At 38.0% G+C, this 15210-nt stretch overlaps 1 protein-coding gene across 1 annotated transcript in view; it reads right to left on the bottom strand.

Moving 5' to 3' along the window:
* Nucleotides 1–15210, bottom strand: part of CTNNA3 (catenin alpha 3) — a 1728069-nt gene that overhangs the window by 517311 nt on the left and 1195548 nt on the right. The window lies entirely within an intron of this gene.

The following is a 15210-nucleotide window of genomic DNA, read 5'->3' as shown; positions in this document are numbered from 1 at the left end:
TAGAACGTTCACATAGTGATTTCTTTCAGAATAGTTACCATTGTGCCTATGACAGGTATTCTTTTTTAAAAAAAAATTAGGTATGTTTATGCCCTCATGTGTAACTCCTTCTTTGCTTTTGCTAATAGTTTAATTTTATTTTTGGTAATAATTTAATTAATTTTAGAACTGTTTATTGAGCATCAATGCACTAAGAACTGCAAGAGATACAAAGAATTGGTATCTGCCTATAAGGAGCTTGCATACTACTCAATGGGAAGGGCACCGTATAACTCCAGCTCAGTTCAGGATGCAATACATGCCATAATTACAAAAATGATAGACGGTCTTTCGAAAGTAGAGAGATCATCTTCAGCAGAAGTTCTAAGAAAAGGTTGGGAAAAAGGTGCAGGAAAATGAAGAGATATAACTATATTAAAGGGGGCGGGGAAATGATGATTTATTTGAAAAGCCAGGAAATGCTTACATTTAACTGGTCACTTGGATTCACATTGCACAACTATGTGGTGAATGCCCATTATATGCAAATCACGGGAATAAAAGCTTTGACTTCCTTGAGGACTTGAAAATTTTTACCAGTAGATATTCCCTGTTAATTAAGTCATTCATTTGTTTGTGCATTCACTCATCATTCAGTATTTCAAATATATTCTGAGTGGTTTTTTTTTTTTTTTTTTTTTTTTCTTAATGTATCAAGCACTGTTCTTGGTTTTAGGGATATGGCAGTGAACAAGACACAAGCAAAAAATCATTTTCTTCATGGAGCTTATATTCCAGTTAGGGGAGGCAGGCCAATAGCAAGTTAAATAAGTAAAATATATGGTCTCTTCGATGGTTGTAAGAAATAAGGAGAAAAACAGAGCAGAGAAGGGGGATAAGGGGCGGAATGGTGGTGAGGGTAGGAAGTTTGCAGTTTTAGCAAGGCCTCACACTGAAGTGGACATCATGGGTGAGAAAGTATTGTGGAACAGAGAAGTAGCAATATTCAAAAAGTGAGAAAGCAGGCTAAATGCTACGAGAATGGCGAGCAGGCTCACCTAGACCCTGGGTATGCATAAGGAGTGCTTGACCGCCTTGACCGTCTTGCTCAGGACTGTGACCTTATTTGGAAGGTACTGGAGCGTCATTTAAACTTTTGAGTGATTTGCTCAGAACCACACTTTAGAAAATTTCATTTGGCAAATGAGGCTACTGTAATAGGTTACAGGAATAAGAAAGAGCTTGGACTGCAGTGGTGGACGTACTGAAAAAGTTTTGACAGGACTTTCAATAATTTAAAGGAGGATGTGGATAGATCAATTATTGCCAAAAATATCATGCAGACATTAACACATCTGTGGAAAACAATGCTTAAAGACATGGAAATATATCCACCAAAGTGTAGTTAACAGCAGATTACAAAACACATCAAGCTTCATAGAATGCTGCTTCTAGCAAATATGCTAGAACTAAAAGTTAGATGAATCCATACAACAAATAACAATGTTTCTCTCAGAGTGGTGGAATTTCCAGTGCTTTTTATTTGATTTTGTGTGTGTAACTGCATTTTTCAGATTTTCTACAGTGAATATGTTTTAGTCGTATACTCAGAATAAATGAAGCTATTCTCTAAAGAAGTGATGACTAAGGTTTTTCCATGATTAATGAAGATAATGATTATAGTATTGATAGAAAATGAGAGATCAGAGAGTTTAAAAGTCAGTCAGGGTTGTAGAAGCAGATGTGTGGAACTGTTTTGGAGGGCACTGCTGATGAAGGGTATTAGATGTCAACTTTCCTAACACAGAGGTTGACTCTGAAGTGACTCTCGTCTCTCCCTACAAATTACATAGTGGCCAATCACAGATGTGAAACCGGAGTTCATAAAAAAGTTGTCATTCATTTACTCATTTATTTGTTCATGCGTTGAAACAAATTAGTGCCATCAGATTCTACATGGAATACTAAAGACATCACAATGAAGAAGATTCCATCATAATTTCTAAAACAGCCCATAATCTAGAAGGGGAGTAAGCCAAAAGCCAGGCAACTGCAACATACCAGTGATTCTCAAACTTTAGCCTCTATCAGAATCCCCTTGGATGGCTTGTTAAAACGGATTCTTGAGCCGTGCTCTAGAGTTTCTGATTCAGTTAATGTGCTTTGGAGCCTGAGACTTTGCATGTCTAACAAATTCCCAGGTGACAGTGATGCTACTGGTCTGGGGCTCCCAGTTTGAGAACGACTGCAATAATGCAATAGTGCTATAATGTAGGGGTTATTGTAAAGGCAAACAGAAGGTGCCTTATAACACATGGGAGAGGTATTCAGCTCCATACGGAAAGATGTTTCAAAGGACTAAAATCTGAGAAATAAATGGAAATTAGTATAAGGTGATACCCATTTAGGAAGAGGCAATAACATGTGCAGTGATGACCTAGAAGCAAGGTAGAGTCTAAACCTCACCTCCTGAGGGAGAGGAGATAGTAATAAAGTTGTAAGGAGGGGTCTGGGCAAGATGGCGGAAGAGTAAGATGCGGAGATCACCTTCCTTCCCACAGATACAGTAGAAATACATCTACACGTGGAACTGCTCCTACAGAACACCCACTGAACGCTGGCAGAAGACGTCAGACCTCCCAAAAGGCAAGAAAATCCCCATGTACTTGGGTAGGGCAAAAGAAAAAAGAAATAACAGAGACAAAAGAATAGGGATGGGACCTGCACCAGTGGGAGGGAGCTGTGAAGGAGGAAAGGTTTCCACACACTAGGAAGTCCCTTCGCGGGCGGAGACTGCGGGTGGCGGAGGGGGGAAGCTTCGGAGCCACGGAGGAGAGCGCAGCCACAGGGGTGCGGAGGGCAAAGCGGAGAGATTCCCGCACAGAGGATCGGCGCCGAGCAGCACTCACCAGCCCGAGAGGCTTGTCTGCTCAGCCGCTGGGGCGGGCGGGGCGAGGAGCTGAGGCTCGGGCTTCGGTGCTAGCCAGGAGGGAGTCCGGGAAAAAGTCTGCAGCTGCCAAAGAGGCAAGAGACTTTTTCTTGCCTCTTTGTTTCGCGGCGCGCAAGGAGAGGGGATTCAGAGCGCCGCCTAAACAAGCTCCAGAGACGGGCGCGAGCCGCGGCTATCAGCGCGGACCCCAGAGACGGGTGCGAGCCACGGCTATCAGCGCGGACCCCAGAGACGGGCATGAGACGCTAAGGCTGCTGCTGCCGCCACCAAAAAGCCTGTGTGCGAGCACAGGTCACTCTCCACACCGCCCCTCCTGGGAGCCAGTGCAGCCCGCCACGGCCAGGCTCCCGTGATCCGGGGACAACTTCCCCGGGAGAACGCACGGCGCGCCTCAGGCTGCTGCAACGTCACGCCGGCCTCTGCCGACGCAGGCTCGCCCCGCCTCCTCCGTACCGCTCCCTCCCCTCGGCCTGACTGAGCCAGAGCCCCCGAATCAGCTGCTCCTTTAACCCCGTTCTGTCTGGGCGGGGAACAGATGCCCTCAGGCGACCTACATGCAGAGGCGGGTCCAAATCCAAAGCTGAACCCCGGGAGCTGTACGAACAAAGAAGAGAAAGGGAAATCTCTCCCAGCAGCCTCAGAAGCAGCGGATTAAAGCTCCACAAACAACTTGATGTGCCTGCATCTGTTGAATACCTGAATAGACAATGAATCATCCCAAATTTAGGAGGTGGACTTTGGGAACAGGATATATTAATTTTTCCCCTTTTCCTTTTTTTGGGAGTGTATATGTGTATGCTTCTGGGTGAGATTTTGTCTGTATAGCTTTGCTCTCACCATTAGTCCTAGGGTTAGGTCCGTCCGGTTTTTTTTTGTTGTTTTTTTTTTTTTACTTAAAAAATTTTTTTTCCCTAATAAATGTTTTCTTAATAATTTTTTCCTTATTTTCTATTTTTAAAAAATTAAAAAAAAATTTTTTTAATAAGTTTTTTTCATAATTTTTATTTTAAAAAATTAAAAAATTTTTTTTCTTAATAAATTTTTTAATAATTTTTTTCTTATTTTTTATTATAATAGCTTTATTTTATTTTATTTTATCCTCTTTCTTTCTTTCTTTCCATTTTTTCTCCCTTTTATTCTGAGCCGTGTGGATGAAAGGCTCTTGGTGCTCCAGCCAGGCATCAGGGCTGTGCCTCTGAGGTGGGAGAGCCAACTTCAGGACACTGGTCCACAAGAGACCTCCCAGCTCCACATAATACCAAACGGCGAAAATCTCTCAGAGATCTCCATCTCAACATCAAGACCCAGCTTCACTCAACGACCAGCAAGCTACAGTGCTGGACACCCTATGCCAAACAACTAGCAAGACAGGAACACAGCCCTATCCATTAAGAGAGAGGCTGCCTAAAATCATAATAAGGCCACAGACACCCCAAAACACACCACCAGATGTGGACGTGCCCACCAGAAAGACAAGATCCAACCTCATCCACCAGAACACAGGCACTAGTCCCCTCCACCAGGAAGCCTACACAACCCACTGAACCAACCTTAGCCACTGGGGACAGATACCAAAAACAACGGGAACTACGAACCTGTAGACTGTGCAAAGGAGACCCCAAACACAGTAAGATAAGCAAAATGAGAAGACAAAAAAACACACAGCAGGTGAAGGAGCAGGGTCTAAACACACCAGACCTAACAAATGAAGAGGAAATAGGCAGTCTACCTGAAAAAGAATTCAGAATAATGATAGTAAAGATGATCCAAAATCTTGGAAATAGAATAGACAAAATGCAAGAAACATTTAACAAGGACGTAGAAGAACTAAAGAGGAACCAAGCAACGATGAAAAACACAATAAATGAAATTAAAAATACTCTAGACGGGATCAATAGCAGAATAACTGAGGCAGAAGAACGTATAAGTGACCTGGAAGATAAAATAGTGGAAATAACTACTGCAGAGCAGAATAAAGAAAAAAGAATGAAAAGAACTGAGGACAGTCTCAGAGACCGCTGGGACAACATTAAACGCACCAACATTCGAATCATAGGGGTCCCAGAAGAAGAAGAGAAAAAGAAAGGGACTGAGAAAATATATATTTTCTTATTATAGATTATAGTTTATAGAGATTATAGAGATAGAGATTATAGTTGAAAACTTCCCTAATATGGGAAAGGAAATAGTTAATCAAGTCCAGGAAGCACAGAGAGTCCCATACAGGATAAATGCAAGGAGAAACACACCAAGACACATATTAATCAAACTATCAAAAATTAAATATAAAGAAAACATATTAAACGCAGCAAGGGAAAAACAACAAATAACACACAAGGGAATCACCATAAGGTTAACAGCTGATCTTTCAGCAGAAACTCTGCAAGCCAGAAGGGAGTGGCAGGATATACTTAAAGTGATAAAGGAGAAAAACCTACAACCAAGGTTACTCTACCCAGCAAGGATCTCATTCAGATTTGATGGAGAAATTAAAACCTTTACAGACAAGCAAAAGCTGAGAGAGTTCAGCACCACCAAACCAGCTTTACAACAAATGCTAAAGGAACTTCTCTAGGCAAGAAACACAAGAGAAGGAAAACACCTACAATAACAAACCCAAAACATTTAAGAAAATGGGAATAGGAACATACATATCGATAATTACCTTAAATGTAAATGGATTAAATGCTCCCACCAAAAGACACAGACTGACTGAATGGATACAAAAACAAGACCCATATATATGCTATCTACAAGAGACCCACTTCAGACCTAGGGACACATACAGACTGAAAGTGAGGGGATGGAAAAAGATATTCCATGCAAATGGAAATCAAAAGAAAGCTGGAGTAGCAATTCTCATATCAGACAAAATAGACTTTAAAATAAAGACAATTACAAGAGACAAAGACGGACACTATATAATGATCAAGGGATCGATCCAAGAGGAAGGTATAACAATTGTAAATATTTATGCACCCAACATAGGAGCACCTCAATACATAAGGCAAATACTAACAGCCATAAAAGGGGAAATCGACAGTAACACAATCATAGTAGGGGACTTTAACACCCCACTTTCACCAATGGACAGATCATCCAAAATGAAAATAAATAAGGAAACACAAGCTTTAAATGATACATTAAACAAGATGGACTTAACTGATATTTATAGGACATTCCACCCAAAAACAACAGAATACACATTTTTCTCAAGTGCTCATGGAACATTCTCCAGGATAGATCATATCTTGGGTCACAAATCAAGCCTTGGTAAATTAAAAAAAATTGAAATCGTATCAAGGATCTTTTCCGACCACAACGCTATGAGACTAGATATCAATTACAGGAAAAGATCTGTAAAAAATACAAACACATGGAGGCTACACAATACACTACTTAATAACGAAGTGATCACTGAAGAAATCAAAGGGGAAATCAAAAAATACCTAGAAACAAATGACAATGGAGACACGACGACCCAAAACCTATGGGATGCAGCAAAAGCAGTTCTAAGAGGAAAGTTTATAGCAATACAAGCCTACATCAAGAAACAGGAAACATCTCGAATAAACAACCTAACCTTGCACCTAAAGCAATTAGAGAAAGAAGAACAAAAAAACCCCAAAGCTAGCAGAAGGAAAGAAATCATAAAGATCAGATCAGAAATAAATGAAAAAGAAATGAAGGAAACAATAGCAAAAATCAATGAAACTAAAAGCTGGTTCTTTGAGAAGATAAACAAAATTGATAAACCATTAGCCAGACTCATCAAGAGAAAAAGGGAGAAGACTCAAATCAATAGAATTAGAAATGAAAAAGGAGAAGTAACCACTGACACTGCAGAAATACAAACAATCATGAGAGATTACTACAAGCAACCATATGCCAATAAAATGGACAACCTGGAAGAAATGGACAGATTCTTAGAAATGCACAACCTGCCGAGACTGAACCAGGAAGAAATAGAAAATATGAACAGACCAATCACAAGCACTGAAATTGAAACTGTGATTAAAAATCTTCCAACACACAAAAGCCCAGGACCAGATGGCTTCACAGGCGAATTCTATCAAACATTTAGAGAAGAGCTAACACCTATCCTTCTCAAACTCTTCCAAAATATTGCAGAGGGAGGAACACTCCCCAACTCATTCTACGAGGCCACCATCACCCTGATACCAAAACCAGACAAAGATGTCACAAAGAAAGAAAACTACAGGCCAATATCACTGATGAACATAGATGCAAAAATCCTCAACAAAATACTAGCAAACAGAATCCAACAGCACATTAAAAGGATCATACACCATGATCAAGTGGGGTTTATTCCAGGAATGCAAGGATTCTTCAATGTACGCAAATCAATCAACGTGATACATCATATTAACAAATTGAAGGAGAAAAACCATATGATCATCTCAATAGATGCAGAGAAAGCTTTCGACAAAATTCAACACCCATTTATGATAAAAGCCCTGCAGAAAGTAGGCATAGAGGGAACTTTCCTCAACATAATAAAGGCCATATATGACAAACCCACAGCCAACATTGTCCTCAATGGTGAAAAACTGAAACCATTTCCACTAAGATCAGGAACAAGACAAGGTTGCCCACTCTCACCACTATTATTCAACATAGTTTTGGAAGTGTTAGCCACAGCAATCAGAGAAGAAAAAGAAATAAAAGGAATCCAAATCAGAAAAGAAGAAGTAAAGCTGTCACTGTTTGCAGATGACATGATACTATACATAGACAATCCTAAAGATGCTACCAGAAAACTACTAGAGCTAATCAATGAATTTGGTAAAGTAGCAGGATACAAAATTAATGCACAGAAATCTCTTGCATTCCTATATACTAATGATGAAAAATCTGAAAATGAAATTAAGAAAACACTCCCGTTTACCATTGCAACAAAAAGAATAAAATATCTAGGAATAAACCTACCTAAGGAGACAAAAGACCTGTATGCAGAAAATTATAGGACACTGATGAAAGAAATTAAAGATGATACAAATAGATGGAGAGATATACCATGTTCTTGGATTGGAAGAATCAACATTGTGAAAATGACTCTGCTACCCAAAGCAATCTACAGATTCAATGCAATCCCTATCAAACTACCACTGGCATTTTTCACAGAACTAGAACAAAAAATTTCACAATTTGTATGGAAACACAAAAGACCCCGAATAGCCAAAGCAATCTTGAGAACGAAAAATGGAGCTGGAGGAATCAGGCTCCCTGACTTCAGACTATATTACAAAGCTACAGTAATCAAGACAGTTTGGTACTGGCACAAAAACAGAAATATAGATCAATGGAACAGGATAGAAAGCCCAGAGATAAGCCCACGCACATATGGTCACCTTATCTTTGATAAAGGAGGCAAGCATATACAGTGGAGAAAAGACAGCCTCTTCAATAAGTGGTGCTGGGAAAATTGGACAGGTACTTGTAAAAGTATGAAATTAGAACACTCCCTGACACCATACACAAAAATAAACTCAAAATGGATTTAAGACCTAAATGTAAGGCCAGACACTATCAAACTCTTAGAGGAAAACATAGGCAGAACACTCTATGACATAAATCACAGCAAGATCCTTTTTGACCCAGCTCCTAGAGAAATGGAAATAAAAACACAAATAAACAAATGGGACCTAATGAAACTTCAAAGCTTTTGCACAGCAAAGGAAACCATAAACAAGACCAAAAGACAACCCTCAGAATGGGAGAAAATATTTGCAAATGAAGCAACTGACAAAGGATTAATCTCCAAGATTTACAAGCAGCTCATGCAGCTCAATAACAAAAAAACAAACAACCCAATCCAAAAATGGGCAGTAGACCTAAATAGACATTTCTCCAAAGAAGATATACAGATTGCCAACAGACACATGAAAGAATGCTCAACATCATTAATCATTAGAGAAATGCAAATCAAAACTACAATGTGGTATCATCTCACACCGGTCAGAATGGCCATCATCAAAAAAATCTAGAAACAATAAATGCTGGAGAGGGTGTGGAGAAAAGGGAACCCTCTTGCACTGTTGGTGGGAATGTAAATTGATACAGCCACTATGGAGAACAGTATGGAGGTTCCTTAAAAAACTAAAAATAGAACTACCATACGACCCAGCAATCCCACTACTGGGCATATACCCTGAGAAAACCATAATTCAGAAAGAGTCATGTACCAAAATATTCATTGCAGCTCTGTTTACAATAGCCAGGACATGGAAGCAACCTAGGTGTCCATCATCGGATGAATGGATAAAGAAGATGTGGCACATATATACAATGGAATATTACTCAGCCATAAAAAGAAATGAAATGGAGGTATTTGTAATGAGGTGGATGGAGTTAGAGTCTGTCATACAGAGCGAAGTAAGTCAGAAAGAGAAAAACAAATACAGTATGCTAACACATATATATGGAATCTAAGGAAAAAAAAGAAAAAAAAGGTCATGAAGAACCTAGTGACAAGATGGGAATAAAGACACAGACCTACTAGAGAATGGACTTGAGGATATGGGGAGGGGGAGGGGGAGGGGTGAGATGTGACAGGGTGAGAGAGTGTCATGGACATATATACACTACCAAATGTAAAATAGATAGCTAGTGGGAAGCAGCCGCATAGCACAGGGAGATCAGCTCGGTGCTTTGTGACCACCTAGAGGGGTGGAATAGGGAGGGTGGGAGGGAGGGAGATGCAAGAGGGAAGAGATATGGGAACATATGTATATGTATAACTGATTCACTTTGTTATAAAGCAGAAACTAACACACCATTGTAAAGCAATTATACTTCAATAAAGATGTTTAAAAAAAAAAAAAAGTTGTAAGGAAATCAAAGAACACAATGGAAAAAGGGAGGAAAGAACTCACCTTTGCATTCCAATATAAAGTACCAGTATGTATGAGGAAAAGATACAGTGGAAGTGATAAAGATGAGAGAAGGAATCATTGGGGAGGTAGAAAAGTAAGGTATTGAAGAGTCAAGATGAGGAAGAAAATCTTTTCAAAGGGTCAAATGCCATAGAAATGTCAAGAATAATGAGGACTAAAAATGGCTTTTGAATTTGGAAAACAGGAATAATTGGTGTAGCAGAATATTGGATACAAAATTCAGATTTCACCAAAATATAATGGCAACAATAAAAATAATTTTTTTCTACTCAGTAACCTAAAGGCTGCACCTTACATACATGACTTTCAACAAATTATTGGAGGTACAGGAGGAGAGAAATTAGTTGCTTGAAAATACTATGTTGATATTCTCATTTCTTTTTTATGAAAGAGGAACACATTGAATTTTAAGGAAACACACACTACCTTTAGAAATAACAACTCTGCAGTATTCCTGGACTTTAGTTTTAGAGTTTTATTAACCTATTAACTTACAATGTATGTTTGTGTACATTGCAGAGGCTCTGGTTCTGGTGTTTCATTGCCCTGCAGTTGAACAACTGTACATATGTGGTTGTGTACAGTTATGCCTTCACACTCTGTGCATAGTTTTAAAGTAGTTGTGCAGATCCCTCAGTGGGGATATAGAATCATGAATATAAGGCAGGCTATATTTTGTAAGAAAACTTCCAGTTCTGCAGTTGATCCAATTTACTGATTCAACACTGCACACTATAAGAAAATTTATCCTACCTGTCTCTCCTGATATTTAGCTTAAATCTAAAAGCAGACAAAACTCAGAAGATGTGCAAACCCTCTTTAAGGCAGAAGAAATCTTCATCCCAGAGTCATACTCCTAACATTTTAGCTACATATCTAGAGGCTGGGGGAACTATTCTTAAATCCTCTTCATGTGTAACTAAAGATGACTTAAATCTGAAGTGAATGATGCTTCCTGAAGCATCGTTCTTCAGATTATGGTTGAGGTGTATACATGTCAGAATCACCCTTGACCCTGAGAATCAGCTAATTAGTTCACCTTTGAAATAGTATCTTTAACTTTAGGAACTTACTATATCTTAATAGGACTACTTTAATAGTCTTCCAAATAGTTTCCTAATTCCAGACCCTATTTGCTCCAGGCCATTCTCCTTGCTACAAACACATGTATTTTTCGAATGCACAAGGGATCCTGTCCCACCCTGCCTGATAACCTTTGATAGAATCCTAGTTGACTAAAGATAAAATCCAAATTCCTTTTCACCAATTCACAGTCTAAAAGCCTCCACAGGCTAGCCCTTACCTCCATTTTCAATCTGCTGTAATAATCTCCCTCATTTTAGCCTACATTCCAGCCATACTGTCTTCAGCTCCATTTTCTGACCATATCATGTATCTTCACACCTCCATGACTTTGTTCTTACAACTGAATCTGCTTCAACACCATTGCTCCATCCCTTTCCCTGCTCTGGTCCTTCTGAGGAAACATTTCTTTAACAAACCTGTTGAAACATCATTGCATACTGTGAAACCTGTCCCTTTCCCTATACCCAGGAACCTGAATTGTCTTTGGTGTTTTAAAAGTACTTTGTCCATATAACGAAATAGTAGTTATCATATTGCATGATTGTTTATACACATCTGCTCCATATGAGCCTCTTTATAGGAGGGACTGTGTTTTGTTCATCTTTGCTTCTATACTAAGCATGTTAATCATAGTTATCGCCATATTCATAAACCGTCCCTAAAATACATTTTTCTACTCCTAGCCCACTCTTAGAGGATAGCCATAGGGAGCCAAGTTTGGTATCACATTTTTCCCTCTTCAAAACTGTTGAGATCATAGGCTGGCACCCACTTCAAGGACATCCAATCTGTAGGCTGACCAGTGATTGGTCATGGGCGTGATGTAAAAGGTTGAGCTGGTCAAATCGCTCTTGAAAATTTGAACAGAGAAACAGTTAGTTAGCAATGGAAATGAAAGATGAAAAAATATATATATATAGACGCCATCTAGTAAAATCAGAACCAGAGGGGCTGATGGGGTTAAGGCCATGAGGAAGTAGAACAAACCAAAGGAAAAAGAAAATATGAGTTTGAAGTTATTATGTAAAGAAAAGAATGAGCATGGAGTAAAATAAGCCAGTGGATTGAAAGAAAAATGGAGAAAATATGTAAAGAGAGTCAAAAGCACCAACAGAGAGAAAATACTCAGAATAAAAGAGCTGGGAGTTGACTCTTTTTGAGAGCATCCTATTTGGGGTTAAAAGTCCACAGAAAAAATAACAATAGCAATAATAATAAATACTAATACTCAAAGCCCCTGCTCTGTGCCAAACACTGTTCCAAGCACTTTCTCTATACTAACCCACCTAATTTTTACAATTCAGTGAGGTATTACCATCCCCATTTTTCAGACAAGACCGTCCAGTTATTAAGTGGAAAAGCCATGACTCTGACCCAAGTTCATTCTCACTGCCACATCTTAGTGTCTCCCGTATTATTTCTACAATAATTTAGGACACCGAGAGTGAGTCTATGATCCTGAAAACCAAAGGGGCCTCACTGAAGAAAACATTACAATGCCTGGTGTGGGGGAAAAAAATGGTGTGTGTGCGTGTGCTAAAATGCATATAACATAAATTTGACCATTTTACCCATTTATAAGTTTAAAATTCTGTGGCATAAAATACATTTACATTATTACGCAACAATTATCACCATTCATCTCCAGAAATTTTTCATCTTCCCCAAATGAAACTGTATACCCATCAAACAAAAACTTCTTATTCTCTCCCCCCTTCAGCCATGGTAACCACCATTCTACTTTCTTTCTCTACAAATTTGACTATTCTAGGTACCTCGTAGAAGTGGAAGCATACAATATTTGACATTTTGTGTGTGGCTTTTTCATGTAGAATGTTTTCAAGGTCCATCTCTGTTGTAGCATGTGTCAAAATTTTCTTTCTTTTTAAAGCTGAATAATATTCCACTATACATACATATATTTTGCTCATTCATTTATCTGTTGATGGATATTAGGTTGTTTCCACCTTCTGGCTACTGTGAATAATGCTCCTATGAACATTGGTGTACAAATATCTCATCAAGTCCTGGCTTTCAAATGTTTCATTTACATACCACAAATGAAATTTCTGGGTCATGTGGTAATTCTAAATTCAATTTTTGAGGAAATGTCATACTGTTTTCCACAGTGGCTGCACCATTTTACAGTCCAACTAGCAATACACAAAGGTTCCAATTTCTCCACTTCAGTGTTCCAGGAACAGTTTCTAAGTAGTTCATTTGAATTAATGTTTTGAATCCAAAGAGGAAGGTCCTACCAGTATTCCCATTTTACTGGTAAGACAATGGAGACACAAAGAGATTGAATAATTTGTGCAAAGTTATAGAGAGAACTCTAGATTGTAAGACAAGAGGCTTAAATTGGAGTTTTACTTTGCTTCAAACTGATTTTATGTACACAAAAGAGTCATATTAACTCTCCCAGGATGCGTTTTCCCAGAAGTTATAGGTAAGTCTGCACTGGGGTAGGGGGCAGTGTTTGAATTAGCTGATCCCACTCAGGTTCCTTCAGATTTGAACATGCAGATTTAATGCTATCAACTGATGTATATACTTCTCTTAAAAGATTCCTGAAAACAGTTACTTTATAAGTGAAAATAAGTCCATGTAATTTAATTTTCCTCAGAGATATTTCAATATTGGCATTGATATAAATAATCTTAAACATCTTAGTTAATATAACAAAAGCACTTTGTGGATTAAAAAGATGAGTTATGTGTAAGTACCTATAGGTCTGATTACCTCAGTGTCATGGCGTGTAGAGAAAATTAAAATAACTAGATATATGATACCTCAAATACATCTAAGCTAGTATGTGAGGGGAATTTATATGACATCCACTTACACTGGTAACACTGTAATAATTTTGGAATTGTAGCAACCATGGTAATGACATCAAATTCAACGCTCTAATTTTGTGCATTCTTTTCTTAGTTGCTGAAATAGTCTTCTACTACCAAATGTTTCTCACTTTCTCTGTTGGTTTTTCCACATTTCCTTAGTTTTGATAACCTTTTCTTTTTGTCTTCTTTCATTTATGGGAAACAGTCATTACATTTTAAAAGTAAGCCATGTGATATTTGTCATCAAGAATCTCCATAGTCACATCTTTTGTTAAATGATAAAAGCATTTTGAGGTTGGGGAGGGGTGGTGGTGAGGAGATATAACCTGTCATGGACCCTCACAGGTTTATAAACAATTAGACTGAATTCAACTTTGGCCTAACAATGTTGTAATCTCCTTACTCCAAGAAGAGATGATCCACGCATGATAGGATTACTCACATGAATCATCTCATGAGGCTTTAACTTGACTTTGGATACACATAGAGAAACTGAGATAACCTACTCCAGGGGTGAAAAGTAATTTTTAAAAAGGGACGGGGGTGAAGCTGATTTCTGGGAGTATATGGCATTCTATGAAAGTCTATATATTTCTTTTATATTTATTCTAGTATAAACTTTCATATCTCTTAATCCACACTGCTAGAGAAAAGGAGAAAAATTCAACCTAGGACTATTTAGGTTATGGAAAATGTAATGCTCCCTAGAAGGTCTGTAAAAGGCAATTATTTACATGAAAATCAAACTACTATTATCCTGTCTTCTATACTAATTATTAAGACAGGACAACCTATTAAATGAAATAAGTAAATGAGGGAGGAAAAGAATATCAAATGAATTATCTGGCATAACATAACAATAAGTACGTTTTATAAACAAATGAAGTTGGAATTTGGGGTATAATCCCACATTTTAATCCAGCTCTATTACTTATTAGTTTTGTGTGATTTTAGACAAATTTCCTATTCTCTGAGCCTCAATTCCTTACCTGTAATGGTTAGAAAAAAAATGCTTATTACAAAGGTTGTTGGCAGAATTTAATTAGGTTAACTAAATAAAACGACTAATACTCACCTGGCACAGAGTTAGACATTTTATGAATGTTTGCTTCAATGCAGATAGTTTGGGAAAAAATACAAAGAATACTTCAGTAATTTAAATACTATATATACAAACACACAGACACACAGAATTTACAATTTTGATAGGCTCAACAATCATTTTCATATGCTAATTATAAAAATATCCTTCAGTTAAACAAATACGAATTTAAGGAAAACTAAATCTACAGAAACAGTATACTGTTGAGATTTACCTGTAATATAAAACTAAAATAAGAGAAAATTTGCTTTAAAAAAGAAAAAAATTATGAAAACAATATCGTAAATTACAACTTAAGGTAATGGAAAATACTTTAATTTCTAATGATGAAAA

The sequence above is a fragment of the Eubalaena glacialis genome, chromosome 1 (assembly GCF_028564815.1).
Source record: "Eubalaena glacialis isolate mEubGla1 chromosome 1, mEubGla1.1.hap2.+ XY, whole genome shotgun sequence".
NCBI lineage: Eukaryota > Metazoa > Chordata > Mammalia > Artiodactyla > Balaenidae > Eubalaena > Eubalaena glacialis.
This window is presented reverse-complemented; position numbering and strand designations above follow the sequence as displayed.